Source organism: Pongo pygmaeus, chromosome 19 (genome assembly GCF_028885625.2).
Source record: "Pongo pygmaeus isolate AG05252 chromosome 19, NHGRI_mPonPyg2-v2.0_pri, whole genome shotgun sequence".
Taxonomy (NCBI): domain Eukaryota; kingdom Metazoa; phylum Chordata; class Mammalia; order Primates; family Hominidae; genus Pongo; species Pongo pygmaeus.
Window position 1 is genome coordinate 62,876,008 of NC_072392.2, and position 21,404 is coordinate 62,897,411.

A 21,404-nucleotide genomic window follows, 5' to 3' on the forward strand; every position below is an offset into this window, starting at 1 on the left:
ACCAGAACAACATATAGGGGAAACGCCCCCATGATCCAATCACTTCTCACCCAGTCCCTCCCTCAACACCTGGGGATTACAAGCAAGATGAAATTTGGGTGGGGCCACGGAGCCAAAACACATCAGGTGACTGGTCATGTCAAATTGAATCCCAAATAGTGATCAAAATGTTGAGAGTTTCAAAACTACATACTTGGAAATATTTAACAGAGAGAAGAGAATAACCAGAAAATGAGGGCTATTTTTAAATGACCATAAGACTGTCCTTACATAAGATGTTAGGTTTGTTATTTGTTGTTCTAGAGGGCTGAACTAAGGCCAGTGAGCAAAAATTTAGGGAGGCCTATTTTAGTCTCAATGAATTCATTCAATAAATGTGCTTTGAAAGGCTACTACATGGCAATCACTGTTCATGACACTTGAGATAACACCATTGAACAAAGAAGACAAAATTCCTGCCCTATGGAATTTACAGTCTAGCAAGGAAAATCTAAGTAATGGGAATCTAAGAACTCCATGGAAGGAAAATGACTTGTCAAGAGTGGGAAAAATGACTCTTGAGTAGCTGAGACTCCTGGCAGAATCTTGATAATTGTATAGCATATTTTGAAGAAGATTCCTAAATCATAACAGATTTGAGTCAGGTGACCTCTGAGGTTTCTTCTCACTGTGAGAGGCTCTGAATCTTTGACAATATCAACTACCTATAAAAACTATCATGGGCTTTGCTATAAGTGTTCTCTGAGAATTAGAGTGACTTAATTTCTTCCTTGGATGCCAAAAGAGGGGGTTTATCACTCTCAAACAGCCATTCTATGGCAGTAATTTGGTTCTTACCCATGATGTGCCACACAGACACTGCTTGGCCACCTTCCACCTGTCCTTCATATCTTAGCTAGAAAATCATTTCCCCTTTCCCTGACCCCTAATGCTAAATTAGATCCTCTTTACACTTTATCTTACCCTTTACTTTTCCTACAAAACGCTCACCTCCATTTGTAATTTCACCCCCTTTATGTGTGATTATTGATGTAGCATCTATATCCCCACGAATCCTCAAGGCCCATTAGAGCAGGGACTGTACCTGTTTTCTTCACCACTTTATGTGCAGAAGCCACCCCTGTCCCTGATACAGGACAAAGTGCAGTGAATCTATATTTGTTGGTACATGATGCGTGAATTGAGCAGGATATCTGGAGAACAGGAAATTTTCATCTTTAAGTTATCAAGAGCATTGGGTGATGGTTTCATTGTGTAAAGTCACAGAGAAAGGAAGGAGTTCCCCAGGGTTGGGCTTTTTCACAGATTCCTCTCTATTCTTATATATCTAGAACTCTGGAATGTCAGAGCTGCAAGAGACCTCAGAATTTATTTAATGCCTCATTTGACAGAAAAGAAAAACCTGAACCTACAGAGAGGAACAGGCTATGAATATGCATGAATCCATGGATACACAGGGCGCATTTCAAGAGCACTTTCTCAGAAATATTTGGGAACACACACACACACACACACACACACACCCCAACCCTCTCAAACCATCCAACTTAAGTTTGAAATTCATCCTAAGCTGTTGATCCGAAAGTGGCTAAAGATGGGAGAACGGGGGGAGGGGGTGTTGCTGGGCTGGTGCGGAGCCAGGTGCCTCACGGGGAGGCCCGGCCCTCACACGCCCGGGGTCCCAGGGGTCCCAGGTGCTGAAGGAGGCCGCAGGGCCCGCCGCGCGGAGCTGAAATGCTGACAGGCCTCTGACTGCGCTGGGCACCACAGTAACTTTCCGAAACCTCCCACGGCGGGGTGGGGGAGGGGAAACCCAAAATCCCAAATATAATTTAATTTCCAGGGTAAACATTTTCCTGTGAAAATGGCCAAGGCGTTCCTCGAGGCGAGGCGGCCCTCTTCGACAGGACCACACTGCCCCCTTGAGCATCCCGCGGAAACCCTTCGCAGAGTCTCAGAGGCCCGGGGACGCCGTCCTGGGAGCCCGCGGGGAACAGGGATGGAGAGACGCTAGAGCCGGGCTGCACCACGGAGACGGAAGAGGCTGAAGTGGCATCTCTTCTCAAGTGGGCATGTAACCAAAACATTAATTATTAGGGACGTTCCGTTTATCTTGAAAGACCTATGAGCGAAGTGCATTACTGGAAGTGGTCAAAATAAACACCTACTGGCTGAGCTGAAGGCTACAAGGGAACCCTGCTCTAAAGCATCTCCTCTAAGATCCTGCTCCAAGTTGTTCAGCATTTATTAAGTGTTTAGTGCATGTCAGAAGCTGTGCTAAATTCGTGATAGTTTTTTTTTTTTTGTTTTTTTTTTTTTTTTTTGGATGGAGTTTTGGTCTTGTTGCCCAGGCTGGAGTGCAACGATGCATTCTTGGTTCACTGCAACCTGCGCCTCCCGGGTTCAAGAGATTCTCCTGCCTCAGCCTCCCGGATAGCTGAGATTACAGGTATGTGCCACCAAGCCCGGCTAATTTTTTGTATTTAGTAGAGACAGGGTTTCACCATGTTGGTCAGGCTGGTTTCCAACTCCTGACCTGAGGTGATCACCCGCCTCGGCCTCCCAAAGTGCTGGGATTTTAGGCGTGAGCCACCGCGCCCGGTCTATATATTGTTATTTAACCTTTATAACAACCCTGTGAGGTGGGAGTTACCATTTTCTGGATTTTACAGAGGACAAGGACAGAGGCTTTAAGAGTTTCAGTTTCCATAATTATATCAGTAAATGGCTGAGCAGGGATTAGAGTCTAGGTCGGTGAGTCTATACTGGAATGTCAGGGAGAACCCAGATGAAAATTCTGCCTGTCCGCCTTATGAATTTGGGCTGGTTACCTCCCCTTCTCCAGATCTTCTATTTCTCCTCTGTAAAATGAAGGTCTTGCATTAGACCTCAAGGGTTAAAACTCTAAGCTTCTATGAATCTATGGCACTGGCAGCTTAACAGGAATTAGTTCAATATATTGGCAAATCAGAAGCACTGAAAAGAGCCTCAACATGGGAAGGTTTGGACAAGCAGTAGTGTAGCAATGGAGGTCAGCTTTGCACAGGACACAGTGCTGGGGACCCAGTGCCTGGGCAAATGGAATGGAGGCATAGAGAGAGGAGCCAGGTCCAGATGTGTGTCCTATAATTACACAGATTCCGCCTGCTTTCTAATTTGCACACAAAATGGCCTTGCACAGATAGAGTTGTTAGCTTGTCCATCTTAGATCAAAGACAAATTATTCTGCCATGTTACAAGGTGATCAATTCCATTTATAGCACGATGTCTATGCTGGTTGGAGTTTATGTGAAGACAGTGGGGATGTAGCGTTTAAAAACTGTGGAAGTAAATGGAATTGAAAAGCCATTTATCGCTTCCTCTCTCAAATCTGTCTCCTGTGGGTTAGGGAGAAAGTCAGTAGGCTCTCATGGTAAACTGCTGACCTTGGAAAATTGCTTCTTAAAATAATAGTTATAACTTACTGAGCTCCATCTCTGTCACTGACATTAGTGTAATGATTGCCAGAAAGTTCCCAGATTCGTTACCTTGTGGATATTGCAATGTTTGAGACCTTCAGTGCTTCAATTTAATTTCATATACACACATATATATTGAGCCACTATATATACTAAGAACTATTACTGTATTCTAGAAGCTGGGGTAAGAGATCATTTCAATTTTACTCTCAAGAAATTCTTAGTCTTTGGCATAAGAAACAAGAAGAGCAACTGTTAACATTTCAAGCTGGTAAAAGCCATGCGAGAGGTTTGCCTGGGGTCTTATGGGACTCAGATCCCAATTCAGTCTGACTGAGAAAGAAAGGTTAGAAGAACTATGCGGAGGAAGAGATAAATCCAGTCCGGTGGGTGACGGCAGGAAGAATGTTCTAGACAAAGGAACTATCATGAGCAAAGACACTGCTGCATGGAACACTACGGTTTATTCGTGGAACTGTATGAAGTTGTTCTGGCAGCAGGAAGGATGCCTGTGGGACAGTGGCACAGGATAAGTCTGGAGAGGTAGATGGGGAGGGGGGCAGATCAAAAAGACTTCCTAGTGCTCCATAAGCCATTTGAATCTTATCCTAAAAGAAGTGTGAGGCCCCTGAAGGATTTCATGCAGTGCGATCATCCTTAAATATAATCGGAAAACATTGTAAATGCCCTCATGGCTAAGACCTGAAAACAAACAAGATCAAGACTAGAAGAAATAAGATAATATAACATTATTATAATATAAAATATTATCAATATTATACATTATTACACATCATTAATACGACAAGTAGTCAGAATTTTTTTAGACTGTTGACAATTTCTGGACTTTACCATTGTAAGATGAACTGGGTACGTGTAACATAACCTGTACTTGATTTTTAATGTGTTCACAGGGCCATGATAGCATCTATGAATCTGTGTCTTGGGTTTAGAACACTCTCTTACAAACAGCAAATAATTCCATTTTATTTGTGTCTTCTCGGGTTCGGCAGGACACCGTCACACCACATGTGCTTTCCAGGGCCTGTCTTATTTATGTGTCTTCTCTCTTTGCAGTTAGTTGGTCTACAATCAAAAACAATATTCCCAGGGCTATAGACAGGAGGAGCCCTCTTCCATCTGCCGCTGCCTCTATGAATTTCCAGCATCATTTTTCTGGTTTTCGTTTGGAAACAAAGCCACTAAACAGTATCTTTGAAGAGTCTCAAATCCATAAAACAGAGAGCAAATAAACTGAAAATAGAACCGGAAAACTTATTTGTTCTTTCCCTTGAGTTCTTGTGCAGACTAGGAATTATGATGCAACCTGACTGGCTGACCGTAAATTGTCCAATTTTTTCACGCCTCCAAGCTGACGCCAACCTGTCATCAAGATCTGGTCTTGATCTCTCCAGTCTGGTTCTTCACTTTTTACCCTAAAGCCTGGCTCTTTGCAGTCTCTTTCTGATTAACTTAGGATCTGGCTTTTCTCAGTCAAATTTCTGCCCATTCAAGAACTGATATAACAATACACAATTTCCTGGGAATTCCAACATCTCAATGAAAATAAGGCAATGGAAAAAACACATAACTTAAACCAAACAGTTCCCATTTGCTCTGAAGTTCAAGTGCCAGTCCTGGATAATATATGCCTGTACTTATTCAAGTGTGTACCTTCACTGTAGACTTTCTTGACCCCCTTATTTAAAATTGCAGCCTGCCCCCATGCCCCATTCCATTTGCCCCACACAAATTTTTGTGTATCTCTTATTGTAACTTGTTTATTATAGTTATTGTTTATTGCCTGTTGCTCCCCTCAACCCCAAAAATGTAAAGTTCACAAGGACAAAGACTTTTTCTTTTTTTATTCATTTAAGTATTTTAAGAGTATATGAGAGTACCTTGTGCATAATATATATTCAGTAAATGTTTTCTGAATATGGGAGGTGTACTTATATATTTTTTCTATATACACACATACTCACATCTATATTTCAGTAAAGAGAATTAGCTAGATAGGTAAATAGAGGTGAAGAGGGAGGTAGGTAGGTAGGTAGATAGAGATGGTTTTGTGTTTATATGGGAGTATAGGAAAAGGTATAAGGAGAGAGAACATTAAAACAGAGTCAGCCAGAATGAAAATCACCATGTCATATCTCTAGACACAATGATTTCTGTACGAGTAACTTGCATACCCAATCTAAAAATTCCTTGTGGAATCACAGAGGACTGATTGGAATTGAGATTCTTGCAGGAAATCCAGGATAGTCTCTGTGCTCATTATTTTGATCTCACCCAACGTATGATGGCCCCCTCCTCACTTGGAATATTCACCCGAGATCCAGAATTATAGATCCTAGAGAAGCTTGGAAACCACAGACCTTGGCATTAAAGAGGTAAAGGAGAAAACTGGAGAGCTGTTCTCAGTGGCAATACCAAAGTAGTGACTCAAGAAAGTTTTATCGCATCTCTATTTCCAAGTCAAACTCAGTTAAAATATAATCTGCATAAAAGCCATAGAAAGACTTCAATTCAAATATTCTGAGACACCTCCATGCTCACCCAACTCTACTGCACCCTTCTCACCAGATGGCTACCCACAACCTCTCCTCTGTGGAAGTTCCACAACCACAGTACTACTCGTCTTCTTTCCCTGCATGATCCACAGCCTATAGTGCAATCTCCAAGCCATGAGCCCATATAGTACCAATGCCTCAAGTGCTTCAATAATCAGAGTACTTTGAGAGCTTTAATTCTGAAAGGAAGCTACTAATGACATGGATTTCCCTCTAAAAATCTCCATGCGCTATGATTTCAAGTCTTTCTGTGTCTCTTTATCTTTTTCTGTTTCTGTCTCCGTCTTTTGCAAACTCACGTACACATACATATCAATTACAATAGTCCCCACCTTGTTCGTGGGAGATATGTTTCAAGGACCCGCAGTGAATGCCTGAAACTGCAGATAGCGTTGAACCCTATACACACAGGTTGAGTATCCCTTATCTGAAACACTTGGGACCAGAAGTGTTTAGGATTTCACACTTTTTTGGATTTTGGAATATTTGCACTGCTTGAGCATCCCAAATCCAAAAATCCAGAATCCAAAATGCTCCAATGTATACCATGTTGACACTCAAACAGTTTCAAATTTTAGAGCATTTCAGATTTCGGATTTTCAGATTTGGAATTCTGAACCTTGTACTCTTGTTTCTTTTTCTATACCTATGTACCTATGATAAGGTTTAATTTATAAATTAGGCACGGTAAGAGGTCAACATTAATAACTAATGATAAAATGGAACAATTGTAACAATATGCCATAATAAAGGTTATGTGAATGTGTGCTTGCACTCTCACTCTTGTGCTCTCTCTCTAAATATCTTAATATTTTTGGATTGTAGTTGACCATGGGCAACCAAAACCATGGAAAACAAAATCATGGATGTGCACTACTGTATAGGGTATTTTTCTATGGCCTCGGTGAGCACATCATTCATTTCTGGTGGTTATAGATGAATTTGGATTAATTATCTACATGGATGTAAAATCCTGTTTATGCAACTGTGGATTGGAATTATACAAGCTTTATTTCTCTTTTTCAAGTAAAGTGTACAAAGATACAGTTTATTCCATCTTCCCTCTGGGGAATCTACATATTCATGTTGTATGTGATGAGTGTGTTGCTATGGAAATAATTATGGCTTTACATTAAGTAGCCAGAAAGCCAGCAACAAGAAAATTGGTTTTATTTACCATTCAGTCATGCATTTCCACCCCCACCCTGTCCCAGCAGACTCTATGCCCTGAAGTTTTCCAGAATTCCTTGCTACACGAGCGATTCAGATATGACCACTGGATGGCCACTTTGGGCAATGGTGGGTGGTGCAAAATTTTAAAAAATCTGTTGTTGTTTTTTTTCTTTGAAAAAATAAAAAGATATCCATCACTTTAAACGAAATTGCGTTTAAGGACAGGAATATACATTCCAATGGATCTCACCTTGAAAATGTGCTTCAGTGGTTGTTTACCACCAAACCTTTGATTTCCTGTGAGGACACTGGTCCTGCAACCCAGTTAGCTCCATGCTTTTCCACCCTGGGTGGTCATTAGAATCCCCTGGAGAAACTTTGAAAACCTATAGATATCTTGTCCCTGTATAAACAAGGCTCCATGGGGTTGGGACCAGACATTATAATTTTTCAAAAGTTCCCCAGGTGATTTTAACATTGAGTGCAGGGTTGAGAAACATGGAATTAGTTGGTGGGTAGAAGCCTCCTCTACCATCAAGTCAGCTTTCCATTTGACTTTCCTGCTATTTTTATGAAAGTAGTTGGAATCCTGGCCCAATAAATAGCACTAATTGCTGAGTGCTCACTGCAGCCAGAGACTTTGCATACCTCATCTCTACAAAATCACTGTTGTTCCCCTTTTATACAAAAAGAAATTGAGGCTCAAAGGGGTTAAGAAGCAGCAGTGATTAAAAAAATCTGTTAAGTCACTGCTGTTACTCTTTACTAGATGATTAAAATGACATATGATAATAGAAAAAACAAAGTCAAGAGAGATACAGATTCTATCTGTGCTCTCCTATGGATGTTCTATGTGAATGTGTATGTTTTGTTTTGTTTTGTTTTTGTTTGATTTAGTTTGGTTTGGTTTTGTTAAACATGAGCCTCAGCTTTCTTCTCAGCAAGATGACAGAATTAGATCAAAATGCCTTCCAGTTTCCCCTGAGCCTTAGCATTCTGTATGCTATGGTTGAAACTGCACAGCCTGTAGAAACAGATAGACTAGCTTTTTAATACTGGATAGGTTAAATAGCTCATTTATGAGCTCTGTAATCTCCAATAAGTACACTTCTCTGAGCTCCAGTTTTCTTTATCTTTAAAATTAAAAAATAAACCCGAGTTGTCTTCCAGATTGTGGTGAGGTCTGGGATAATGTACATAAAGTGCTTGGTTCACATTAGATATTCAATAAAAAGCACCATTTGATATGTGTTTATTCAGTCACTCTTCATTCAATAAATATCATGTAAGGTCTTTGAGATTCTGGGCTATAAAGATGAGAAACCAGTGCTAAGTTTTCCCTCACAGAGCTTACAATCTAGTGAGGGAAGAGAAATTAACTGAGACAAATGCAAAATTGCAACTGCAACAAGCACGAACATGGAGCTAAGAGATGCTATAGTAGGAGAATTTGACCTGGTCAGGGAAGTTAGAAGAGGCTTGCTGAGGAAGTGAACCTTTAACTGAGATGAGATGTAGGAATATGTGTTAACAAAATCATGAGAATAGGGCAGAGGGGACAGTAGGGACAAACTCTATTGCAGATTTCACTGTGGCTGCAGCAGAGATGAATGCGGCTGAGAGTGGTTATTGACCAGGCACTGAATAGGGCTTGGCACAGAATAGGAATTCTGTCTGAAGCTTACGAGCAAAGAAAGTTATTACAAGATGTTAAACAGGATTGAAATATGATTAAATTTGCATTTTTTTGTTCTCTTTTGTTTGAGACAGGGTCTTGTTCTGTCACCCAATCTGGAGTGCAGTCATGCAATTATAGCTCACTGCAGCCTCAATCTCCTGGGCTCAAGAGATCCTCCTGTCTCAGCCTCCAAGTAGCTGGGACTAAAGGTGCACCCTATCATGCCCTGCTAGTTTTTTATTTTTTTATTTTTGTAGAGATTAGGCCTTTCTATATTTCCCAGGCTGGTCTCAAACTCCTGGCCTCAAGCAATTCTCCCAGCTATGGCCTCCTGAAGTGCAGGGATTAAAGGTGTGAGCCAGAGCACTCAGCTTGCATTTTGAAAAGAACACTCTGGTGCAAAGATCAGACTGGTGGGGAGTCGGCAGAGTGAGGACAATGAAGTGAATGAAGAAGCAGTCGATCCCTGGGCAAGAGAGATGATGGTGGCTCTGTCAGAAGATGGTTACAGACATGGAGAGATATGATGGATTTGAGGATGTAAGGGGGATTAAATAGACAATTTTGGTAAAGGATTTGGAGTGAGAGGTGGTGAGGCAGACAAAGAGAAAGGAAGAAATATGAGGATTCTGGATTACAAAACCAAATGAAAATTGGCGCTATTTGCCAAGACATGTGACCCAGGTTGGGAGTTTTATGGGGCAAAAGGGCATTGAAAAAGATGATGAGATGGGTTCTAGACATGTTGAGTTTTAAGGGCATCCAAATCTTCTAAGAGGCACATTTACCAAAGGCAAGTACCATTATAGGTACCCAAGAAAGAAGTTTCCCAGTGATGATTCAACACCGTACAAATACAATCTAAGAGTCTAGTGCCCCCGTTCTTGTCTCTCCTCGATCCATTATGCACATGGAAGCTAGAATGGCCTTTACCAATGCAAACCCATTTAGGTTGCTATTGTCTGAAATCTTGTTATTACCACCCACTGCTTGCAGCATTATGTCTAAAGTTCTTCATGCGGCTCACAAGACTCTCCCTCATCATTGGCTGCACCTCCATCCTTGAGTGAGCTCATCTCACTTTCCTTCTACTCATTGTTGCCTCCATGTTGTCATCCTTTCATTTCTCAGATATGCCAAACTCCTTCCTGTAACTACCATATCTATGATCAAACTCCACCATACCACCATACAACCTTCACATCACCAGACTAGTCCTGCTACTCCTCCGAGATTCTATTTAAACACTACAGTCTCAGGGACACTTTCTCTATTCCCTGCTCCACCGTCGACTAGGTTAGATCCCCATGATGTACATTCCCCCAGCACTCTCCTTTTCACTGCCTATCACCACAGGAAGTATAGAATTATTTGTATAATTTTGGCTTATTATTAGTCACTCTTACTAGAACAAGGGCTATGTATTTATTTCTTATTGATGCAGTCTTAGCATAGAGGTGACCAAGGAAAATTTCATGGGAGAAGACAATAAAGCTATAACTTTGTCTTCAATGTGTCCCAGGAAGAAACAATGGCAGGACAAAGGTATGGAGTTGAAGCTAACATATATTCAAAAACATACTTGATAGTTTAGCCCTAGCCCAGGAAGAACGTTAAGGAGAAGAATGCTGTTTCTGTGAAGAGTAGCAGTCTGTTTTGCTGAAGATAACCCAGGAAGTCTCCCAGTTCTGCAAAGAATATGCCTTAGGTGGCCGTTGAAGGAAAGTGCTTCAAAGAGATAGATAAGGCAAGGATAGAGAAGACCCTTCACCTCACAGGCAGACAGAAGTCCACTGACTCAACCTTGTCTTTGGGGCACTTGGTATGTTCAAAGAAAAAATAATTAAAGACATAATGGTGGACTAAAGCACTCTTTTTTAGTTTCTAGTATACACAAGTAGTATCTGTTGCCAAAGGTTTTAGAAAACATTTTTGGGCTAAAAGTATGTAGTTTATCAAATTCTATCCATTAGGTTATGTCATTTTTTATGAATTGGAAAATATTAATTATGTCATTTGATTGAATTTTTATGAGTAAACACCTTGGTTGAACTCACAAGGCACTCATTCTCCTACTTCTCCTGCAGGGTGGGAAAGAAACTAAGTGAACCTACAGGGTTGGGTCATGTTATACCACAATAGGTATTTGCTAGCCTATTGCAACACAGAAGAGTAAAGAATCTAAGTTGAGGTTGAAGATGCACTAGACACTTTTTATTTTTGCCTTCCCAATATCAGTCTCCCATTCAGCAAGTGTTTTGTGGGCACACTTGATTCAGATTTAGCTAACTTCAGCCCAAAGCTCCAGGGCAGGACATATGACCCAGTTGGAATCAATTAAAATAGTATGTTCCCTCAGTTTTCATTACTGGTAAATAGGCAGTCTGTGGTCTCCCAAATCCTATTGGGACTATCAAGAGAAAGACGTCCTGCTAGTCACTCTGCTGGTCCGACCTTATCCTGGCACTTCAGGTAGCCATCTTGTACCAGATAGGAGAGCCTGATGGAGGTTTGGGACAGTGATAAGGAAGGCAAACCCATGGGATAAAGGAAACATTGTCCTAGCGACAATGTCTGAGTTTTTATCACCAACTCTTGAAGTGAGACTATCTCTGCATTTTATACTTCTAAGCTAATAAATCCTCCATATTTAAGTTTCTATCCCTTGCAATGCGAATAATTTGAAACTGGCTATAGCAAATAGTAAAGGATATCAAAATCCAAAGAATGATGAGGCCAGAAGAGGTTATAAGTCAATAAGCCAGAAGCAAAGCGGAGATCAGAAAATGAGGAAGGAAGATTTTTAAGCCAAAGGCGAATGGCAAAGATTTTTAAGCCAAAGGTGAATGGCTGTCATGAATCAAGCTAGGAAAAATGGGACTGCAGGAGTTTAGGCTTTTGTGGTGCTTGGAGCATGGGACAGGTAGCAGTTCAACATGCATGAAAGGGCTGAAGAATACTGTATTTGCTGCCATAATGAAGTCCCATGAGCTGGTGGCTTGGGATGGCAGGCATTTATTGTCTCACACTTCTGGAGGCTGGAAATCTGAAATCGAGGTGCTGGTGGGTCATGCTCCCTCTGGAGTCTCTAGGCAAGGATCCTTCCTTGCCTCTTCAAGCTTCTGGCAGCCCCAGACTACTCAGCTTGTGGCAGCATCACTCCAAGCTCCACCTTCAACTTCCCACGATTGTCTTCTCTCTGTGTCTCTGCATCTGTGTCCAAATTTCCCTCTTCTTATAAGGCCATAATCATATTGGATTTAAGGCCCACCCTATTCTAGAATAACCTTATCTTAACTCATTACATCTGCAATGACCCCATTCCCAGATAAGGTCACATTCTGAAGTACCTGGGTCTGGACTTCAACATATCTTTTTGAGAAACACAACTCAATCTATTACAAATACTGACTTGCCTAAACCCTTAGAATTACCACCTGGGAAATTTATTCTTTTGCATTCCCTTGCTCCCCTCCTCTTTTTCACATCCCCTCCACCATTCAATAGAACTCTTTCTAATTACTTTCTTATCCAGGATCCAAGCTGTCTGTCTATCAGGTTAACTTTCCAGTCCTTCCCTATTTTCAGAAAACTCTACCCATATACCATCCACACCATTACGTGCATGGGGCTCCCAAAGGGCATGTTCCTATACACACACACAAGCGATGGACCTCAGGTGAAAAGCTGATCCTTCCTAAGCTAAAATCCCCTTCTAGGAACTTGGAATTGAGACTGGGAAAGACATGTGGGCTCTTTCCTGGTGGCTAGATCTTTTCTACTTAGGAGTTGCAGGCTGTAGCCATTTTTTCTCATATGGACTGAGAGGCAGAGAAAGCTAGTGTTGACACAGGAAGGGGAACAACATACACTGAGGCCTGTTGGGGGTGGAGGGCAGGGAGAGGGAGAGCATCAGGAAAAATAGGTAATGCATGCTGGGCTTAATACCTAGGTGATGAGTTGATAGGTGCAGCAAATCACTGTGGCACGTGTCTACCTATGTAACAAACCTGCACATCCTGCACATGTACCTCAGAACTTAAAATTTAGAAAACTAATAATTTTTAAAAGAGAGAGAACAAAACTGACTCCAAAAGCAGAGTAGATACAAGAGAAAAGTAGGGGTGCTGTGGGCATTCTAGGCTCTAGTTTCAGTCAGCTCCTGAGACTCAGGGGCTTCCTCCTTAATGCTTGTGTTTCGTGAGATACACCTCTTTCATTATTCTAATTCACCTACATTTGTGTAAGTCAGTCTTCAGACATAAATAAGTTATAAATACATTATAAATATATTCTATCAAAATCTGCTATTAAGGAAGTTTCTGATATGATTGTACACACTGATATGTGAAGGATTTGAAGGCTCAACATGTTTTATAGTCCAGGATAATCTAGAGCTAGAAGTCTTAATCCAAGGATATGAAACTAAAGAACGGCAAAAAAAAAAAAAAAAAAAAAAAGGCAGGAGGCAAGGTCTTTCGGGGGGGATGAGAATATTCCAATTGCTTCTAAATAACATTGTGCAAAGAGAATTCAAAATTAATAAGTGGTTCTCGAACTTGAGCATGCATGAGAGTCACCTAGAAGGCTTGCAAAATACAGAGATCTAGGACCACCTCTGAATGTATGAATTGGTAGATCTGCACACAAGGGTTTGCCTTTCTAACAATTCCCAGGGTGATTTGATGCTGTTGGTCTAGGGAACATACTTTGAAAACCACTAATTTTGAAGTCTGGCATTGGGTGAGGAAACTGTGCCAGGCAGTTCATGCGAGCACTTACAAACTTTTCTTTGTGTGGGAGGATACTTCCCTTATTTGGACCAGCTCTGTGGATAAATTGTTCATTTTTGAAAAGCCTTTAGAGAAATTCAGAGGAAGTATGTAGAAGGCACAATTTAAGTTTCTTTGCAGATTGTTCCTTCAAAAGTATAAATTTTGGAGGTTACTTGTTGTATTCAGAAAAGATGCTGGATTCCAAGCCTGAGAACTTTGCTTCTGTATCTATACTTGCTGTGGAATGTCTTTGGGTCTCAGGTTTCTTATCTCTCAAATAAAATAATTGAATTATTTTATCTCTTAGATCACTCTTGGCTCTAATATCCTCACATCTATGATGTTGCTCAAATATTGCTCCTGCAACTCCCCTGAGTGATATTTCCTAAGCGAACACATTCAAAGACCATCTGTAACCACCTCAGTCCACATCCCTCTGAAGGACAGAGTGGCGGTGAGTGTGAAGCATTCAGTACTTTGCAGTGTTCTCAGGGAACATATGACAAAAGTTGAAACAAGAGGAAACTGCCCAATAGGAGAAGGACGGTCTGTTTAAACTCTTAAACCATTTACTTTGAATTGTGCTGAAGTTTTTGCAACCATTTAGAGCCCCAAAAGCCCTCAACTTAGCTTGGGGTGCTGATCAAAACAAACGGGATGTTGTAAATCATACTCCAATGTCCAGGGCCTAGCAGAACACAGGCAATATTTGATATTCAGCAAAATTTTTTTAGCCCATCGAACATATTGATCAAGGGAATATTCCTTTGTGCCAAGAAGGCTCAGACAAGACACAATTTGATAGACACATGTGTAAGCCATAGCATTAGGGATTACACGCAGCAGCTCTCAAAGGCCTAGGGGCATAACACATCGCATGAATTTGGAAAACGCACTAAGGTTGAAGCCATCGATCCTCCTTCAACCAAGTATTCAGGCATTCTTGCCTTCGTAAGAACTGCAAGCAAAGAGAGAACACCACCAGTGAGTTTGCAGGCGAGAGACTTTAAAAACTGGGAGTAGAGGTGAAAGGAGAGAAGAACAATTTGCTATCTGTGTTCTTCATTCCAAGTCTTCCTGGGGCAGAAATTTCTCTTCTTCTTTTCCCCCTTCAAATGTCCTGACGCAGTAGCCATTTTAGAAGAACAATGTATCTGAACATTAAAATAATAAAAATAATAATAGCATGTTACTTTGTGCAATCAGCATTCTAGGTACTAAGGAATACAGATAATTGAGACACAGAGCTTGCCCTCAAGGATCTCATATCCTCACCTGAGAGTGAGCTTTCAAAATATACCTCCAACAGCATAGTGACAGAGCTATTGTGGTGTGCAGAAAGGAGAGAGAGAAACCCAAGCTTGCTTGGGTGTTTCTGTTTTTGTTTTTTGTTGTTGTTTGTTTGTTTGTTTGTTTGAGATGGAGTCTTGTTCTGTTGACCAGGCTGGAGTGCAGTGGTGCGATCTCAGCTCACTGCAAGCTCTGCCTCCTGGATTCATGCCATTCTCCTGCCTCAGCCTGCCAAGTAGCTGGGAATACAGGTGCCCACCACCACGCCCAGCTACATTTTTATTAGTGGAGACGGGGTTTCACTATGTTAGCCAGGGTGGTCTCGATCTCCTGACCTCGTCTGCCTTGGCCTCCCAAAGTGCTGGGATTACAGGTGTGAGCCACCATGCCCGGCCGGGTGTTTCTGTTTTGATGGCAAAATGTCTGTTTGACTGGCTGGGTGCGGTGGCTCACACCTATAATCCCAGCACTTTGGGAGGCCGAGGCAGGTGGATCACGAGGTCAGGAGATCGAGACCATCCTGGCTAACACGGTGAAACCCCATCTCCACTAAAAATACAAAAAATTAGCCCGGTGTGGTGGCGGGCACCTGTAGTCCCAGCTACTCGGGAGGCTGAGGCAGGAGAATGGCATGAACCCGGGAGGCAGAGCTTGCAGTGAGCCGAGATCAAGCCACTGCACTCCAGCCTGGGCTACAGATCAAGACTCCGTCTCAAAACAAAACAAAAAAAGTCTGTTTGACTAAAAGTGGTGAAAATATTCCTTTTGTAACCAAGGTGTCCCTGCCAGCTGCTGACGAGGGAGGGACTGCTGAGATACCTGGTCTCAGGCTGAACTTCTACATGGGTGGTGGAGGGTTTTCCCCGGAAGACAACTGTGAGCATAATGCTGATGATTTCGTTCTGCGGCCTGTGCAGTTATTAAGGAGGACCAACCATGCATCAGCTATACTGGAATCCCCTGGAGTATTTGTTAATAACTCAGACCCTAGGGCCTCTCCTCAGACCCAGATAATCAAAACGTCTATGAGAATGAATCCTTACAAGGAAATGAGAGGCAGAAGTATCATGAACATCTTTCTTCATTAACCCCTTAGTTGCACAGTCTACATCAAGAAGGCTAGATGCAAAGAGGTGATCAGAATTCGCAGCTTTCTAAAGGCTGTACACTTTGCCTCCTCTTTACTCCCTCTAAGACAATGAGAAAACAAAAGTGTATACTGTTCTCTGAAAGGTATAGGAAGAGTCAACATAAGATATAGACCCCTGGTTTATAGTTAAAGTCAGTAAGTTTGAAACACGCTAGGTAAAATAGGTTTCTTTACTGCCAGAAATTTTAGAACATTTAACAGGTTTATATGTACTGTCAATACCTAAGAGGCTGTGCATCTGTCAAATTCAGCTGCAGATAATAAAACCACTCTTATTTTAATTAGCAAGGGATTTGATGCAAGGAATTGAGAGCTTATAAAATTGTTGGAACACTGGCAATGCAAGCTCCATGCTGGGCCTGCAGGAATAACCCTGCAGAGTACTGGCTTGCTAAGGGAACTCAGTTACGATCCAAAAACTGCCACAGGAACCATTCCATGACAGTTAAATAAATGTCTCCTTGCCTACTTACCCCAGTTTCAAATTCATGTCTTATGCAAATACATCTGACTGGTAGCCTAATCGTATCTGGAACTCTAGTGCAAAGGAGTTTGGGAAATACAGGGTTTAGGTAGTCAACTTGATGTTGGAACAGATGTTGAGTGAGACAATCTATTGTATACACCACAGGCATGCCTGGTACACAACATTTTCTGAAGTTATTTAAGGACACAAAACCATTTTTTTAAAGAAGCCTCTTGAAAAGCAAGTGTTTCAGGGAACACCTTTTCACAGATACTAACCCAGGTCTGTCTCCTCATTGGCAAGGAAGGAAGCTGATGCCCAAAGCGGCTGGCTACTTGGCTGATGCTACCCAGTGAATTAGCAGCAGAACAGGGAGGGCATGAAGCCAGGTGTGACCCTCCTCAGTTGTCCAGCCTTGCTTCTTGCACCGCAAAGTGCCTTTGCTTCACTTTTAAGGAAGCTTGAACTGAACTCCTGAATTATGCAACAACAGAGCAAGCTAATAAGCTCTCCTGAACCTCCAATTAAGCACAGGGATAATTATACCCTGGAGTTAGGAGAGCAGCTGAGACTGGGAGTATTACAAGAACTGTCAGCTACTGCGTCGCTTTTTAAACCTGGCGTTTCACCCTTGCTGCTTTTGGAGGGAAAGTGGGAGGAGAAGAAGAAAAGCTCTCAGTCTCAGCCCACTTTGGACAGCCCATAATTGATTGAATGGGCTCTTCTCCTATTTGGGCAAAAGGGAAGAAGCCTGCTGCCCCTGCCCTGCAAACCTGGCAGAAAGAGAAGGCGCCGACAGCTGGCAAGAGGGTTTTCTGTGAGGAACAAATCTGCCTTTGTATCAGTTTTGACCTCATGTTTTCAGCCACCCCTCTGAAATCTAATTTTTCTCCTGCAGGACTATTATATTGCTGCCTCACAGCAGCCAGCCTTACACCAGTTCATGTGCTCCTAGGCACATCTAAGCCTTCTCCCAGACATCTGATTTCATCATGGCAACCTCCATCTCCCCTAACCCCTCAACTAAAAAGATTAATTTTTCTGTGTATTTCTCTGCTCAGCACTTACAAATGTGTTTGTTTTGCACTGTTTTAATTATTCTGATTTATTAATGTCACGTGTTTTTCTACAGTGTAATTGCAGTCCTAAGATACCTCAGATTATTAAAAAATAAAAGCAGTTGTTCCAGTGGTGGAAAGGAAACCATCTTTCAGATTCACAAAAACGATGTTATTTTTCCTGTCAGAATGTGGAATTTTACCAACCAATTTTCATTTTTAAGGTGACAGGTACACTTTTCATGTAGCAAGCAGAAAATGATAAAGTAGTTGATCAAAACTGGCAAAACCTAAAGCTAAAAGAAAAAAAAATCGCTGACTAGCCAGAAAATCACACCCAAATCAACACGTTCCTAGTCCATCAACAAAAATTGCAGTGCAGTTAAAAATTGCCAGAAGTAAACAGAAAAACAAAACAGATGACAATGTGGCAGTCAGTCATTCAGCCACAGCAGCAGAACTTTCTACTCTACGGTTTTCAAACCACCTCCCCCTACCCCGAAGCACAGTCAAATCTCCTGGGAGCTTGGAAAATCTCCCTGATGCCCAGGTTTTTTAGCCCAGACTGATTAAGTGGAGATCTCTGGGGGTGGAACCCAGACATTAGTATTTTTAAAGCTTTCCAGGGGGTTCATATTGTACAAGGTTGATTGCTCATTACAAATTCTCATCAACAGAATTCAAGTAATATAAATTCTTACATTTAATTCAACATGCTACTGCTATTTCGTATCATAAAAACACAGACAATAGGAGACATGCCTGAAATGCTTTGCAAGTATAAAACAATTTGCAAAATAAAAAAGCAATTTCACATCTCATTTCCATTTGCCCCATGACTCATGGCCCTTTTTTATAAATGAGAAAGCTGAAGCTCAGAAAAGCTGAATGCATTGTCTGATACCTATAACCAAACATGGAAACACAAGCCACCATCTGTGGATTCTGGTCTCAGTGACAACAGCACCTCAAACATAGAAAGTTCTTTTACAAGCTTGTAGAGGGTGTGTGTGTGTGCGTGTGTGTGTGTGTTTAAATTATTATCCAAACTGTATAGATGAGGTAGTTGAGGTTCAGAGGTGGTAAAAGATTGGTCAAGATCGAACAGTTTAGGCTGGGAACAGTGGCTCAAGCTTATAATCCCAGCACTTTGGGAGGCCGAGGCAGGTGGATCACCTGAGGTGAGGAATTTGAGATCAGCCTGAGGTCAGGAGTTTGAAACCCCATCTCTACTAAAAATACAAAAATTAGCCGGGTGTGGTGGCATTCACCTGTAGTTCCAGCAACTCAAGAAGCTGAGACAGAATTGCTTGAACTGGGGAGGCAGAGGTTGCAGTGAGCCAAGATCGCACCATTGCACTCCAGCCTGCGTGACAGAGCAAGGCTCCACCTCAACAAAAGCAAACAAACAAACAAAAAAATCACACAGTTTAGACTTTAACACCTATAACTCTTCTACCAAACTGATTCACCAGGTGAAGTGTAAGTATGTCTTTATTTTTTTTTTTTTTTCACATATTGGCCTTTGAAGCTCCTTTCTGCACCTCTTGATCATATCTTTGGCAAATCTCAACCTGTATATCCACTCAGGTTTCACAAAGTCTGGCTTAACTATCAATCTCATCTTGAACTCAGCCCCACTGTCTCCTCTTCTTTCTCCGGTGATAGCTTTCCCCATGGTTCTGGTCCTCAGTGATGATTATTACAGGTGTCTGCTCCTTTGTTCCTGGGACACTTTCTCCTTCTGCATCTCTTCTATTTTTAACATGTAGGGGGGACTGGGAAGAAGACTTGAGGGAAAGGATCAAGAAGCTCTTTTTCTGGACTGGGGCCATATCCGGCACTCCCTTGGCTGTTATGCCCATTGGGAAGCAGCAGTCCAAATATCGGTTTCCTTAAAGTGATTCGTGCCCACTTTTCAGAAGGTCTGGCACTGCTGCACGCTCTCATCTTGCCCCCTCCCACATCTTCTGCTATTGTCTACAGCTCTTACTACTGGGCTCCCTCACCCAGAAGCCAGCCCTTCTGGGCACTGTTTTGGGTTAAATTGCTTCCCACACTACCCCGCACAAAGACACATTGAAGTCCTAATCTCCATACCTGTGAATGTGACTTTACCTGGAAACAGAGTTTTTCTAGATGTCATCAAGTTAAGATGAGGTCATTAGAGTGGGTCCTAATCCAATGACTGGTGTCATAAAAAGAGGAAATTTGGAAATAGACATACAAAGAGAAGACAATGCCATGTGAAAGCACAGAACAGAGGGAACACAGCCATATTAAGATGAAGGCAGAGGTTGGAGTGATGCTGCCACAAGCCGGGAACGTCTGTGCAGGCAGAAACTGGAAGAGGCAGGCAAGGGTCCTCTGCTAAAGTATTCAGTGGGAATACAGCCCTGCTGACACCTTGGTTTCAGATGTCTAGCTCCCAAAACTGTGAGAGAACACATTGTTGTTGTTTTAAGCCACCCAATTTGTAGTACTTTGTTACAGCAGCCCTAGGAGGCTAATATAGACACTGTTCTGCCAAAATGTTCCAATCCAATTACCTATTCTTTTCTCACGTAGGAAACTTACAGCTCCTTGCTTCTCCAATTAGTTATAGAAGAGTTTAGCATACCAATTTTCTGTTCCTTTGCTTCCCACCACAGAGTGCCCCTAGAAAGTTTCCTGCCTTCAAAATTTTCCAAGTGAGAAGCAGTACCAGGCACTATATTAATATACACCCTTGAATGCAAATAGCATAAAATTCAGCTCTATCAAAAACTACTCCATTATGCTTGCTTTGCTGGGAGTAACAGTGGTTTTACAGGACCTGCATCTTAATAAGCTTCTTGCCAGGGAGGGATAAGCTAAGCCCCAATTCCTGCAGGTCCTCTCTCTGACTCCCACCGATTTCTACAAGAGGTTTTCTCAGCACTTCCCTTAATTAGCCTGGACTTTCACTGAAAAAAGAAAACACCTGTAATCTTTTCCCAGTGAGGCAGAATGGAGTAAGTTCTTATCAGGAACATGGGATGCTCTAACCCCTCTAACCCCTGATCCCAGTGATGTCTCCTTTAATGGGGAATGTTCCAATTTTGGAGACTGTCTAAGTTGATAACAGCAAAACAAGTTCTGCTAGCCTCTTAGTAAGTCCTGCTGGGATATGAGCAGTAGATCTTTTAAAAATATAGGTGTTTCAGCTAATCCTGTGTAACAAGCTTCCCCAAAATCCAGTAGCTTAAATAATAAGTATTAAAACACACCATGCCATCAGCTGGACATTCTTGTTTCTGTGGGCCAGGCTTAACTGAATGTCGCTGAGCTTACTCATGCTTCAGTGGTCAGCTGTGGGTGGCAGGAGGCTGGCTGAACATTGAACTAGGATGTCATTGGCTGGTGGTTGGCTGGGGTGTCTTGACCTCATGTCCCTCCTTATCCAGCAGGTCAAGGCTTGCTGTCACTGGGGCTGAGCAGGATTCTAAATGAGTGGCAGAAGCATGCAAAGCCTCTGGAGACCTAGACTCCTAAGTGGCACACGGCTACTACTTGCATGAAAGAAGTCACAGGTTAGCTCAGACTCAAGGTGCAGGGAAATAGACTTTGCCTCCTTAGTGAGACAAAGTGCAAAGCCAAATTGCAAAGAGCTTGGATACAAGGAGCAATAAAGAATTCTGGCCATTTTTTTTTTTTTTGGCTGTTTACCACAGTAGGTATCTTTTGTATCTGTTGTTGTATATTAATCAGGTTAAATTACATGAAATGCTACAATAAACAACAAACAAAAAATCTTAGTGG

The 21,404-nt window shown here is 41.9% G+C and overlaps 1 protein-coding gene across 3 annotated transcripts in view; it reads right to left on the bottom strand.

The window, feature by feature from the left end:
• PCTP (phosphatidylcholine transfer protein) overlaps positions 1 to 21,404 on the bottom strand; it is a 204,314-nt gene that overhangs the window by 5,611 nt on the left and 177,299 nt on the right. The window contains exon 6 of one of the 3 annotated variants that reach the window (XR_010124733.1): positions 14,152 to 14,814. The exons of 1 other annotated variant lie outside the window; for it this stretch is intronic. The gene's annotated coding sequence lies outside the window, so the exon portion shown is untranslated. Of the gene's footprint in view, positions 1 to 14,151; positions 14,815 to 21,404 lie in introns of those variants that run through there. One more of the 3 variants, XR_010124732.1, reaches the window with a different exon arrangement.